Genomic DNA, 14,487 nt, shown 5'->3' with positions numbered 1-14,487 from the left:
TGAACCTCACATGGGACAACCTGATTACCCTGTATCTATCCCAGTGCTTAGAACAGTGCTCAGAACATAGTAAGCTCTTAACAAATACCAATATTATTATTATTATTATTGGTGACCTTTGAAAGGGGGGTTTCTATGGAATGAAGGGGATGGAAGGGGATCAAGATGAGAACTGAAGGAGAAGAACTTGAAACAGTGGGTGAAGACAACTCGCTTACGTTTGGAGATACATGATAAGAGTGAGATGGGGCAATAACTGGAGGTAGCCATGGGGTCAAGGGAGGGGTTTTTTTTAGTACACAGGAGACACGGATATATTTGAGAGCAGTGGGAAAGAAACCATTGCAGAGTGAATAGTTGAAGATGGTGGTTAGGGTGGGAAGAAGGGAGGGGGCAAGCATTTTGATAAGGTGCACGATGGGGACAGATGCATAGGTCAGATGCACAGGTGGAATCAGATGCACAGATTTTTGAGAGAAGGAATATCTCCCTGCGAGATATTTCTGGGAAAGATGGGAGAGTTGAAGAGACGTAGGAGGAAGAAGGAACTGTGAAGGACAGGGGAGATTTTAGGGTGATGATTACTGATGATTTCAGTTTTCTCAGTTAAAGTAGGTGGCTAGGTCACTGGGGGCAAAGGATGGAGGCAACAAGGGAACATGGAGTTTGAGGAGGGAGTTAAGCATCTCCAGTAATTGGTGAGGGCAATGGGGATGGGTGTCAATAAAGATGGAGAAATAATTTTGCTGGACAGAGGAGAGGGCAGAGTTAAGGTACACAAGGATAAACTTGAGGGGGATGAAGTCAGCCTGACATCTAGATTTCTGCAAGCAGCACTCTGAGACTCAGGCACAAGAGAGAAAGAAGTGGATTGTGCAGGTGATCCAGGGCTGTGGATAAGTGATATTAGATTGATGAAGGAATAGGAGAGTGAGTAAGTTGAGTTCAGGAGAGAGAGTGGTGTTGAGAGCATCAGTTTAGTCAACAAGGGAAGTTTGTTTGGACTTGGAGACTAAATGGAACATCTAATTTGAGAAAATTAGATGGGGTCAAAAGATTGGAGGGCTCTGTGGGAAAACAGCACTGACTGTGGGGAGGAGAAGGCAGGTGAGGATGCTGTCATCAGAAAGAGGGATTTCGGAGTTGGTGAGGGTACATATGTTCAGTGGTTAGAGGTGATAACGAGTATGTGTGTCCAAGTTGGTGAGTGGATGACCTGGGGTGGAGCAATAAGTCAGTTAAATTGAGTAGTGATACCAGGCAGCCAAAGGGTCATCAAACATGCAGACCTGTGATATATTTTTCAGGTAATTGTTTTCCTGTGAATTCTCGTAATGGGCTCTGGAACTTATCTGATTAATAGCCATTACCCTGGAATTTTGGTGGCCCTCTGCCAGCCTTCTGGATCTCCAGGAATTGCTAACAGGCTCCTGTAGGTGGAAGAATTGGGATTCCTTATATTTGAATCCTGAAATTACAGTCTTAATAGGGCCATTTTGCTATTTGGAGCTTGACTCTAAGCTTATCTCATGTAGATTCCTATTGGAAAAAGAATTTTTTTTTTACAAAATATTAATTTCCCCCCAAATTTCTTCCTCTATTTATACCCAGTCCATGTATTTTAAATGAAAATGGAACATGCTGTCAGGTATGAACTGATATTAATGTAAAGTGATTTATTGAGATGGCAGGTGGGGAGGGAGAATGTGTCCTTCATAAATTGGAGATGAAAATGAAAGGGCACCTAGTTGACACTTCTGCCAAAGCACCTTGTATTCTATTAACTAGTGTTTAGTCAAGTCTTGTTATAATGACTTAAATGATGATCCTTCCAATGTTTCCCTTGGGAGAATATTTTCCTGTAATGTGGATATCACTGTTAGGAGATATCACTGTCCTCCTATTTTTGTGTGTGTGTGTGTGTGTGTGTGTGTGAAATCTTGTGGCATCACTCTTTACTTAATCCCTTACCCATCAAGAAAAAAAAAAAACAACATCAGAAGTTAGTGTTTAAACTCTCTAATTTAATACCATTTTTCTTTCATCTGTAATACGTACATCATTACTATCACAATTACCACCTCTATCTACTGATCTTCAATATCAGTAAAATAATTAAAATAACATTCCTATCAACTAAACTTATTTTTGAATGACTTACCTTTGTTGCACAATTTCTTAGGGAACGCTTGGGCCTGTACATATTCATGGAGTTTTGGGTGGATGAATTGGTAAGTGGGATTTCTAGTATTAGACTCCAGAAATTCAGATATTCAGCAGAAAATCAAGTATATTGCCTTTCATGTTTTTTTTCTTTTTCTGGATAGAGGAACAGCACTAAAACTAGGAGAATAGTCTAGTGAGCGCCTTGAAGGTAGGGATCCTGTCCTTATTTCTATTGTACTTTCTCACATAGTTAGTACAGGGCTTCACACACAGTAGCCTCTTAATAAATATTGCTAATTGATTGATTAGATAAAATACTCCTCTAGCCCATTATACTGGCTAGTGGAGAGTCACTCAAAGTAGTAAGAGTTGGAGTGAGATTTCCAGCTTCAGAAAAAGTCATGTAGCCACCCCAGAGTCTACTATGGAATATTACTATGGGAGGTGAAGAAGGATTTAAGGGGACTTTGTGTCCTAAGAAATCCCAGGAGTGTTTATCCAGGTAAATATTGAAGCAGGCTGATATTGATACCTATACATCCCTCCAGGAGAGAGAGTTGGAAGTTGGATGGATCAAATGGATCAGTTGAGAATCAGTGTTGGCTAGTGGACACAGCACAAGCCTGGCACTTAGCGGACCTGCGTTTTAATCATTGCTCTGCCACTTGCTTAATGTAGACCTTGGGCAAGTCGTTAACTTCTCTGTGCCTCTGCCTTTTCATTCATTCACTCCATCGTATTTATTGAGCGCTTACTCAGAGCACTGTACTGAGTGCTTGGAAAATACAATTAGGCAACAGAGAGACAATCCTTACCCAACAACGGGCTTACAGTCTAAAAGGGGGAGACAGAAAACAAAACAAGTAGACAGGCATCAATAGCATCAAAATAGATAAATAGAATTATAGATATATATACATCATTAATAAAATAAATAGGATAATAATAATGTACAAATATACACAAGTGCTGTGGGGCAGGGAAGGGGGTAGAGCATAAGGAGGGAGTAGGGGGGATGGGGAGTGGAGGAGTAGCAGAGGGATAGGAGGGCTCAGTCTGGGAAGGCCTCCTGGAGGAGGTGAGCTCTCAGTAGGGCTTTGAATCTGTAAAATGGGGATTAAATAGCTGTTCTCCCTCCTACTTCAGCTGGGAGTCCAGTGAAAGATAAGGGCTATGACTGATTTGGTTATCTTGTCTTTCTCCACTCCATTCCAAACATTACTCTGCTGCCCAGATCATTTTCTACAAAAACGGTCAGACCATGTTTTCCCACTCCTCAAGAAACTCCAGGCATGGACCTCCACATCAAACAAAAACTCCTCAACATTGGCCTTAAAGTTCTCAATCACCTTGCCCCTTCCTACCTTTCCTTGCTACTCTCCTACTACAACCCACCCCACACATTTTGCTCCTCTAGTGCTAACTTTCTTCTTTTGCCTCAATCTTATCTATTTCACCGTCAATCTCTCGCCCACATCCTAACTCTGGCCTGGAACTCTATCCCTCCTCAAATCCGACAGACCATTACTCTATCCACCTTCAAAGCCTTACTGAAGGCACATATCTTCCAAGATGCCTTCCTTGACTAAGTCCTTTCCTCTTCTCCCTCTCCCTTCTGTGTTGTCCTGATTTGCTCCCTTCATTCATCCCCTACTCCCAGCCCATGGCAAATATGTACATATCTTTATTTTATTTAATTATATTAATGTCTGTATCTACCTCTAGACTGTAAGTTCATTGTGGGCAGAGAATGGGTCTGTTTAATGTTGTATTCTACTCTCTCAAGTGCTACATACAGTGCTCTGCACATGGTAAGTGCTCAATAAATATGAATGAATATTTACCCTGGTGCTTAGTACAGTGCTTAACAAAGACCACCATTATTATTAAGTTAAGGAAAATATATTACTTCCCTCCATTTTACAGGTATTTACACCTTCCCCCATCTCTCTCTCTCTCTCTCTCTCTCTCTCTCTCTCTCACACACACACACACACACACACACACACCTGCTCTTACCCTTCACCACAGTTTCCTATTTCCTTTTGATTTGTTATTCCTAAAGATAGGAAGATATTAGCTGAATATCTTTGCTGCTCTGAGGGCCATTAGGATATCTATGTAGAATTTTCAGCATACTGTAGTCAAGGAAAAAAAGATTAAAAAAAATATATTTTTGGAAGTTCATAGACCATTCCACTAAGCTCCTTGAGGTCAGGGATCATGTCTATTTCCTCCATTATACTCTCCCAAGAGATTAGAATAGTGTTCTCCACATAATGTGTTCAATAAATACCTTTGATGTATTAATTCAAAAATGGATTTGGATCTTGTGAAAGATGTGTTATTTTTTGCATCAGCTTGCCTGGCAAATTCTATGGACTCACTTAAAGACTTGCAAAATACCTAATGCAATGGCATATCATAGGATATATGAACAGCACCCCTAAGTGTTTCATTTCAGAATGAAAGTAATTACATTAAAGAGTACATTAAATATGCTTTTGAACCAGGTTTCTAAAGGACTCAGGGTGAGTTTGTCTTTGAAAAGGTTGCTTGCTTCATTAAAATATGATCTGGGGCTTTGTGCCTGTTCTCTTTTTTTTTTTCATCTGAATAATATTCACACTTTTGTTCTAGCAACATTTCTTACGGGGAGGGAATGGCTCATTGTTAAAACCTTTGATTCCTCTGTGGGTTTCTTTTTTTACCTGTAAAAAGAAGTGCATATATCAGCCTAGCTCACCTCCATAATTGTTTGAAGATTGTAGAAATGTAATTGTGCCCATACGTCCTCTCTAAAGTTGATCCATATGAATGTGTCCATACTATATTCCTACAGCATTATGTTCTGGAGCAGCTTAGTCTGGAGATGATACCATAAGGGATCAGACAACAAATGACTTTCATTTCTCTTACCAATTAATCATTCAGTGGTATTGTTTGAGACCTTTCCATGTGCAGACCACAGTACTAAGCACTTCGGGAAGTACAATACAAAATTGGTACTTATGTTCCTTGCCTACTATGATTTTAATCTAGAGGACCTCATTTACCTGGGACAATTCATCACCACATGGGCAAATAGTTATATGTTGATAATGGAAAAAATATTGTATATTTGTGTAACACCCTTTTTATTTATGGTGTTTGTTAAGTGCCTACTATGTGCCAGGCACTACACTAAGTTCTGGAGTAAGTACAAAGTAATCAGGTGGACACAGATTTGTTCCCACATGGGGTTCACAGTCTAGATCCCCATTTTACAGGTGAAGAAACTGGGGCACAAAGAAGTAAAGTGACTTACCCGGGGCATACAGCAGACATGTGGTGGATCAGGATTAGAACCCAGGTCCTTCAGACTCTCATGATCTGTCTACTAGTCCATTTTTTTCTAAGGAAAAATTTATATTTATATATATAATAAATTATATAAATATATTAGAAAATATAAATATATTAATTTATTTATATTTAAATTTATATTTTACCTTATAATAACCCTAATTGTGTCAAGTGACACCTAGTTTTATTTCCACTTTACACATAAAGAAATTGTGATCAGAGCAATCTAAGTTCTCCTTGTGGGTAGAGATTGTTTTCTATTTTAGCCTCCCTAGCTTTTAGTATAATGCTTGGAAAACTAAGAATATGGTAGTCAGGGAATGTTCTACCACCTCTGTTGTACTTTACTCTCCCAAGTGCTTAGTACAGTGCTCTTCACATACTAAGTGCTCAATAAAATCCACTGATTGATTGTTTGCTCTGCAAGAGTCAACTTTCCATAAATGTAATTGATTTAATTTGTCAGACTATATACTAAATCAAAGGCAGGCCCAGTGATGTTTTCTAACTTGTGATCCATGAGCTTATTTTACACTGTTGGCTATTAAACTGAAAAGGAGGAGGTTAAGGGTCTGGCTGAAAACTGTAGGGGGTAAGGAGTGGTGCAGGGGGTTTGTGGATAGGTTTCTGTGAGTATTCTTCCCTGGTGTACCATTTTTATATTTTGCTGCAATCAGAGCTACAACCCTGTGCCATGTGGGCTACGATGCTGGAGCCGTGTGGGCTACTATGCTGGAGCCGTATGGGCTACAAAACAGATGAGCAACACTTAACGAATGCTTTGGCCATAGAATCAGTTGGAATAGGTCACTGATGCTGGAAAGCTAATAGGTTAGACAGGCTATTGATTTCCTCGGGTACAACATTTTCTGGACTTCTGATTCTCTCACATTACTGATTTTTGCAGTAACTTCTCTCCCCCTGCCTGCTCCCTTCTTCTCCAATGAAGAAGCAGCCTGTCAGAAACTGAAAATGATTTTATATTTAAAAGGAAAAGAAACCTTTAAGTGACCTTAGAGGACAAGGCTGTGCAGTAATAACTCTGGTATGATCTATGGGATTGCTGTGGACAGATGCAGTCTGATTGACAGGAAATCAATTTGATCAGCTGTTTCTATGGATTATAGTAGCCTTGGCTAATTACAAAAGATTGTCTTCCTAGATCCAACAGTTTTCAAAGCAGACTTCAGGCAGATGTACACAGGATTAAACTGCAGACTTGACAGTTTTTTCCTAATTATTGGTCTTACTACCAGCAATTGGATTATCCCTGCACTTCTAACACAAATAGGATGTTTGCAGTTGTGTTCTGGGCTGTTAGTGCTTTTTCTTAAAATCTAGCTACCATTGGTTTGCTGTTTCCAGGGTTTAAAATGAAACTATTCTTGTGTTCACTAAAAAGTTGCAATACAAAAACCTCTCAAAATATTACCTGAAATGACAATGGCATCTCTTGTTGGAGAGTGATGTGATCTGGTCAACATATTTTGTACTTTTTTGTGGTTTTTAGTCTATAAAGACAGATGACATAGAAACTGGTATGCATTCTGTGGCCCTAACATGGATGAAATTTCATTGAAGCATCAAGAACAAGAATCATAGTCCAAACTGGTACTGCTAGACCTCTTCAGGTTATAATCTGCAATATATCTATTTTAGGAGCTGCATCATTTAACCTATCTCACAAAGGTGTTAAGAAGATTAACTAACTAGATAATTTTGCAAAGTGCTTGGAATATAAAATGTAACAGGATAAATGCCAAAGATTATTCCTTTAGACCCTCTGCCAGTGTTAAAGGACCAAAGTTAATGTTTTGTTTCTTTTTCGACTGTCTAGGTAGCTCAAGTTCATTAGCTCTGTGAGAAAATTGATGTAGGAGAAAGACAACTCTGATTCCAGACCTGGGTAAATCAAGCTCATTAGCTCTCTAAGAGCATTTCACATTCACACAGCAGACGGCAAGGAAAGCAACTAAGCATCTGAAGAGAAAACTGCCTCGAGTAGACTCTTACATCATGTTGAATTTCTTCCTTGGATACCTTTGCTAATGAAAGAAGCACCTTGGATAAAACACTTGAGGTGTTTAGCAGGTAGCATTTTGCAGTGAATTTTTAAGAGAATTACCCAAATCAGAAATCAGTAGAGGTTGGATGGCAGGGAGGATGAGAGAGTGGTTCAGCTGGCTATTTTCACAGCTCCATCAACACCTCCCCACCTTCCCTAACCATGGAAAACTTCATTCTTGAAGATTGGTCTTCTGGCATCTGATGGAGTGTGAATTTATCTGGGTGATTATTAGGTAGAAGTGGAAATATCCTAATAATAAGCACCCTGGGGTAAAAATGACCTGCAAGAGGGAGTAAAAGCCTAAATCTCATGTATATTCATAATAATATTAATTATGATAATATTTGTTAAGCACTTTATGTCAAACACCATATTATGCTTTGGGGTAGAACAATATAAACATTTCAAACATAGTTCCTTTCCTGCAACCTAAGTAGGAGCAAGAACAGGTATTGAGTCTCCATTTTATAGATGAATAACTTGAGGCACAAAGAAGCTGAATGACTTGCCCAAGGTCACAAAGGAAGCACTGACTAAGTCAGGATTAGAACCCAGCTCCTCTAACTCCAAGGTGCATCTTTTATGTGAATCTTGCTGTAAGCTTGTTGTAAACAGGAACCTGTCTACCAACTCTGTCATTCTGTACTCTCTAAAGTGCTTACTACAGTGCTTGGAATACAGCAATGTATCAATTGATTGATTGATTGATTCATTCATTCATTCATTCATTCAATTTTTTTGTGTGCTTACTGTGTGCAGACCACTATACTAAGCCCTTGGGAAACTACACTACAACAATAAACAGACATTTTCCCTACCCAAAATGTGCTAGAATGGGGGAGACAGGCATCAATATAAATAAATAAAATTACAGTTGATAGAGAGAACACTAGAGCTGGTGGGTTTGGAATGAGTCTTTGATTGAGAGTCCAGTAGGAGAGTTAGGGTTGTGTAACTTCACTCCTTAAACCACTCTTCTTTTCCAGTCTGGACTGGCTTTGGGTCTCTAAAACCTTAATGCAGCCTTTCTGGATGAACTGATCATTCTCCATGATTATGGATCTTTGCTAATCAATATTATCTTATTTTTCCATGATTCCAATTCTGGAAGATAAATCCCCACATTATCAGTGTTGTCTAGTCATGCTCACCTCACTTTGTTCTTTTTGTTTCCTCTTTTTATCTTGCTTCATTACATACTGAATCACAATCACTCTGACCCCTGGTTCTCCATCACCCTAAAACAGAAGCAAAAAGCGTTCAGAAATGATCATCTTCTACTTCTGATTTATGGTTTTTAGAGCACTTCATTGTGCGAGAGTTTATGGCAATTAATGTCATTACACAAATTATACAAATTGCCATTAACTGATGTAATGTACTATAAAGAATTGAAAGCATGAAGAAAAAATTATTTGAATTTTTCTTCTGCATGTTTGCATTACTTTATAGCTTAATTTATCAATTCAATTAATTGAAATTTATACCATTAGAATGAAAAGTACTGGGTTGTCCTCTGTCATCTTATTTTATTATTTCTTTCATTATGCTCTCATTTTTTCCTTATGGGCATGATTAGGTAGAAGTGGAAATAGCCTAAATCAATAAATCAATAGTATATAGACCACTGTACATCAAGTGACCAAAGCTCATAGTATTAAATAGGTAAAGGAACTAGATAATAATAATGACCTAAAAACCTGGTTAATTTCCAACTCTCTGAACTGTGCCTTGAACTTGGGCACCAATGGAATCTGCGTTATCCACATCGTTAAAATCCATCAGTGCTATTTATTGAGTGCTTACAGTGTGCAGAGCACTGTATGGCTAACACTTGTTTCAGTGTAACATCGTTATGAAAGGATGCATTGCCTATTGCCTCTTTGAAGAGGTAGGTATTACAGTTTTGAGGGATTATTTTCTTTTCTAGATTTCTCAGGGAAAAGTAATGGTCTGGGAAAGGAAGATGGAAACATGTAAAAGTGAGGTTGAGTGTTGAAAAAATGTTACTGGGCCCACTCTTTCTATTAGTTTGCTTTCTTCTCCCACCCACCCTTACCTTCTTCTGCTGTTTGCCTTATTGTTAGGTCAAGCAAGGGAAGACAATCCTTGACCAACATAGACATATTTAGTATGGTGTGTTTTCTAACTCCATCTTGTATAGTGTGGGTAGAGGAATAAGGCATAGTCCAGCTTCACAGGAGGACTCTGTGCTTGGGGCCAGGGAGAGAATAATGTAGTAAGGAGAAGGAGGAGAAAAGAGGCAGCATAGCCTAGAAGAAAGAGCTTGAAACTGGGATTAAAGGACTCATGTTTACTCTCAGTTTGCTCCTGGTTTGCCCTAATTTCTTTATCTGTAAAGTGAGGATAAGATACCTTATTTCACTACCTTTTAAACTGAAAACACTGAGTGGGACAATGGCTGGGCCTGATCCAATTACCTTGGAATCTGGTCATATTTATTAGGGGCTTGATTTAACACAAGCAAGCCCTTAATACATATAAATATTATTAGATTGTTCTTAGAATTCTGCCCAAGGCACAGACTTCCATTAATAATAATAATAATAATAATAATAGTATTTAAGTGCTTATTATGTGCCAAGTGCTATTCTAAGTGCTGGGGTAGATACAAGGCAATCAGAGTGTCCCACATGGGGCTCACAGTTTTAATCCCCATTTTACAGATGAGGTAACTGAGGCATATAGAAGTTAAGTGACTTGCCCAAAGTCACACAGCTGACAAGTGGCAGAGTTGGGATTAGAACCCATGACTTCTGACTCCCAAACCTGTGCTCTTTCTGCTAAACCACACAGCTTCTCAGTAATACCAAAGAGAAAGGAGATGGAATATATTTAATTCATTTCAGACTTACTGCTTTATTTTCATAAGAACTACGGCTCGGTTTCTTTTAGGCCTTGTTTAGAAATACCTACTTCAAAATGGGGATAAAAGTCTAGATATATAAGTAGAAGTCACCAATTTAAATGAAATACTAGTTCCTCCAGATTTTTCCCTGAGGGAAGTCATTTGCCTAATACGTCAATTACTCATTTGATGTCTTTAGTTGGAGTGTAGCCATTTCAAAGGGAGGGATGGGTTATTCATTCATTCATTAGTAATTACTGAGCACTTACTGTGTGTAGAGCACTGTATTAAGCACTTGGAAAGTACAATTCAGCACTAAAGAGAGACAATCCCTGCCCACAACACATTTACAGTCTAATAGTGGAGAGACAGTCATCAAAACAAGTAAACAGGTATCAACATGAATCAATAGAATTATAGATATATACACATCAAAAAGCAAACATATATTAATATAAATAAGTGAATTATACATGTGTACACAAATATATAGATATACACAAATGCTGTGGTGCGGGGGAGTAGAGCAAAGGGAGCGAGTCTGTGACGTGAAAGGGAGGGGGAGCTGAGGAAAGGGGTGCTTAGTCTGGGAAAGCCTCTTAAAACAGTAGGTCCAAGAATGCATTCAGAATGTCATAGAGACAGGACATCCTGGGCTTGTCTCCCAAGTTGAAAAGAGTTAGCACTGGATTAGCTGAAGCCTAGGAATGACCTGGCAGCAGAGAGTGAGCCACCAATCCATTTGAGGATAACTTTGCTGACCCAGAAAGAATAATAATTACAGTAATAATAGTAATGATGCTTGTTAAATGATTACTATGTTCCAATCACTGTTCTAAGTGCTGGGGTAAATCCAGGTTAATCAGGTTGGACACAGTCTCTCTCCCACTTGAGGCTTATACTCAATCCCCATTTTACAGATGAGGTAACTGAGCCCCAGAGAAGTAAGATGACTTGCCCAAGGTTACACTGCAGATATGTGGTGGAGCCAGTATTAGAGCACAGGTATTTCTGACTTCCAGGCCCATGCTTTATCCACTAAGTCACGTGTATCCCCAACCATGGAGCTCAACCTGGGAAAACCACCTACGGGATCATAGTTTCTCAGCCTACCATGTAAGAACAAGCTCATATAACATCACACACAATGTACTGGTTGTGCAGTGAAACATAATGAGATCACCACACACCTTCTGAGGAAGTCTGAAGAACCTTGAGTGTTCCTGCAGCGATACAGCCCCCATGTTTCCCTGTAGGAACTCTTTAGGTTCTTCAGACTTCCTCAGACTAACCTTCCCAGATCCCGATGAGATTTGAAATTTGGCTGCTGGGACATGGACAGGGAAAAGTGGGGGATATATTAAAAAGCAAAGCAAAACAAATCCAACACAAAGCTACTGTATATAGAATGTGTACCAGACAGGGAACGAGACAGCTACAAACTAGAACAGTGGACCCCATTTTTGGGTAGTGTGTCCAAAGGAAATCCACTAAGTGAATTATAAAAATATATTAGGGCCCTGGAAACGCTACGTTAAAGATAAGGAAGAGAGTAAGACTAGAGGGATTTAGTCCAGAATAATATAATAGTAATAATTTTGGTAACTGTTATGCACTTACTATATGCCAAGCATTGTAATGAACGCTGGAGTGGAATTAAGTTAATCAGGTTGGGGATTGTCCCTGTCCTACACAGAACTCACAGTCTAGAGGGCAGGGAGAACAGATATTAAATCTCGTTTACAGATGAGGAAATTGATGCCCAGAGAAATTAATTGACTTGCCCAAAGTCACACAGCAGGAAAGTGGCAGAAATGGGATTAGAATCTAGGTCCTCTGATTCTCAGGTTCAAGTTCTTCCCAGTAGGCCTAATGTTTATTTCAGGATCTACTTTAAGATTCCAGGTGATCAAGTTACTATTACTTTTTAAAACCATTCTATAAATTTTTGCTCAAGGGTCTATATTGAATGCTTGATATACTAAGTAAATATTGGTTGACTTCAGATCCAAAGATGTACCTGTGATTGCTCTGAATTGCACTCACTGGAAGAGATTTATCTCATAAGGTTGGGACTAGAGATGAAGTATTCCTTTACATCTTCAGTTGCTGCTCACCAGGGTTGGGTTAGTTTAATTCACAGGTGTAATAGTGATTATCATCAACATATTTGATATACAGAGTATTCTCCAGAAGAGTTATTGCTCCTAAAATTTCTATGTAATTCAAACATGTTCTTGTGTCTTAGCAAGATTCTCATGAAGGGTAAGAGGCCATAAAAGATTGCCTCTATGTGGACAGGGATCTTGTCTATCAAATCTATTGTATTGTACAGGCTCAATTGCTTAGTACAGTGCTCTGCACACAGTAAGCAGTCAATAAATAGCATTGGTTGATTAACTGTATTTTCTTGGAGACAGTATTCAAGAGTTGCTCTCCAAGTCACTTCACCCAGGGATTCATTCACTCATCAGTCATATTTATTGAGTGCTTACTGTGTGGAGTACACACTAAGAGAGACAATCCCTAACAAATAGAGACAATCCCTACCCACAACGGGCTCACAGTCTAGAAGGGGGGAGACAGACATCAAAACAAGTAAACAGGCATCAATAGCATTATTATAAATAAATAGAATTAGCAGTTTCTTGATTGTCGGTGTCATCTTAGAACAGAAGGACAACTCTACTAAACTTTCACTTTTCAAATTCAAACAATAAGCAGATTCTGAGGCTGGTTGCTGCTGTTAGTCTGAAGGCTGTCACTTATCTTGTCCACACCCTAGGGAAAAACATCACCATATCCACCACACAAATTATTTTTATTTAACAGTTGACTGCTAATTAGTCTGGTAAGTAGCTGAGGAATTTATTCCATAGGTCCTGTGAAGTTTCAACTTTGCCTTCCTCACTAGCATTTACATCCTTCCAGGAGAGATTTTGATCAGGCTAAAGAACATCACTTAAAACTTTGATGTTGAATGTCTCACCCCTAATGGTTTGAAGGCACCCTCAATTTGGAACTTCCTTTTGAAATCACAAATGTAGTCTTTTGAACCTTTGTATCTTTAAAATATCACTGTGCGAGAAGGTGAAAACTGCTAATGGACTTGATTAGGAAGCTAGCAAGGTGAATGATTTATGCTGCAATCTAGCACTGAATACATATTTTTTCCTTGGTGTAAACTACTTTAACATTAATATTAAAAAAGAATAGAGTTATTTTAAAAACTTACTTTGCCTTAGCTAAAGTGATACATTTGCATAATGAGATAATTATGATTGAATTAAAAGGCCCTGGGTCATTTATGTAGTTGGGTGAATTTGACTCTGAATATCCCATAACTAGCATTGCCAAAATATGTATTTCAATTTACAACAAGTTTTCTCAAAATTGTTTTTCTTTGGTGTTAACACAGTTCCTTCTGAGGTTTGTCTTTGGCTCAAGGTCTGGCCTCAAGAGAAATCTGGAGGGGTCAGAAGGTAGCTACAATATACCTGGGTCTAAACAGGCAGTGTAAAGTAGAGACGTAAGGATCTTACATCTTCAGGAGTTTTTAAAAAGCACAACTATGTGGAAAAAATTAACCTGAGTTATGCAAATTGCCTATCTACCTTGACTGGATCCACCTCATCATTCAGCTTTTCTGTGTGTAAATATTTTGAGAAATATATATATATATATATATATATTTCTCAAATATACTTTTTTATATATATATACGTTATATATATATAAATATATATATATATATATATATATATATATATATATATATATATATATATATATATAAATATATATATATATATATTTATAATTAGGGAGTAACCTGAAAGCAAAGAGGCTCAGGGAAATGGTATAACATACCTTTGTTTTAACATCAAAATGGTCATTGGTGTTTAATTCTGGGAATGTTTGGCGAATGAAGAAAATGAAAAGAGTTAACAGCAAGACAAACAGTCCTTATAATGTACAGTTATCTCCACATTCCTATAGGGAACCCACATGAAACAAGTCCCCAAATTTAGGTTTTATG

The sequence above is a fragment of the Ornithorhynchus anatinus genome, chromosome 3 (genome assembly GCF_004115215.2).
Source record: "Ornithorhynchus anatinus isolate Pmale09 chromosome 3, mOrnAna1.pri.v4, whole genome shotgun sequence".
NCBI classification, from domain to species: Eukaryota; Metazoa; Chordata; class Mammalia; order Monotremata; family Ornithorhynchidae; genus Ornithorhynchus; species Ornithorhynchus anatinus.
This window is presented reverse-complemented; position numbering follows the sequence as displayed.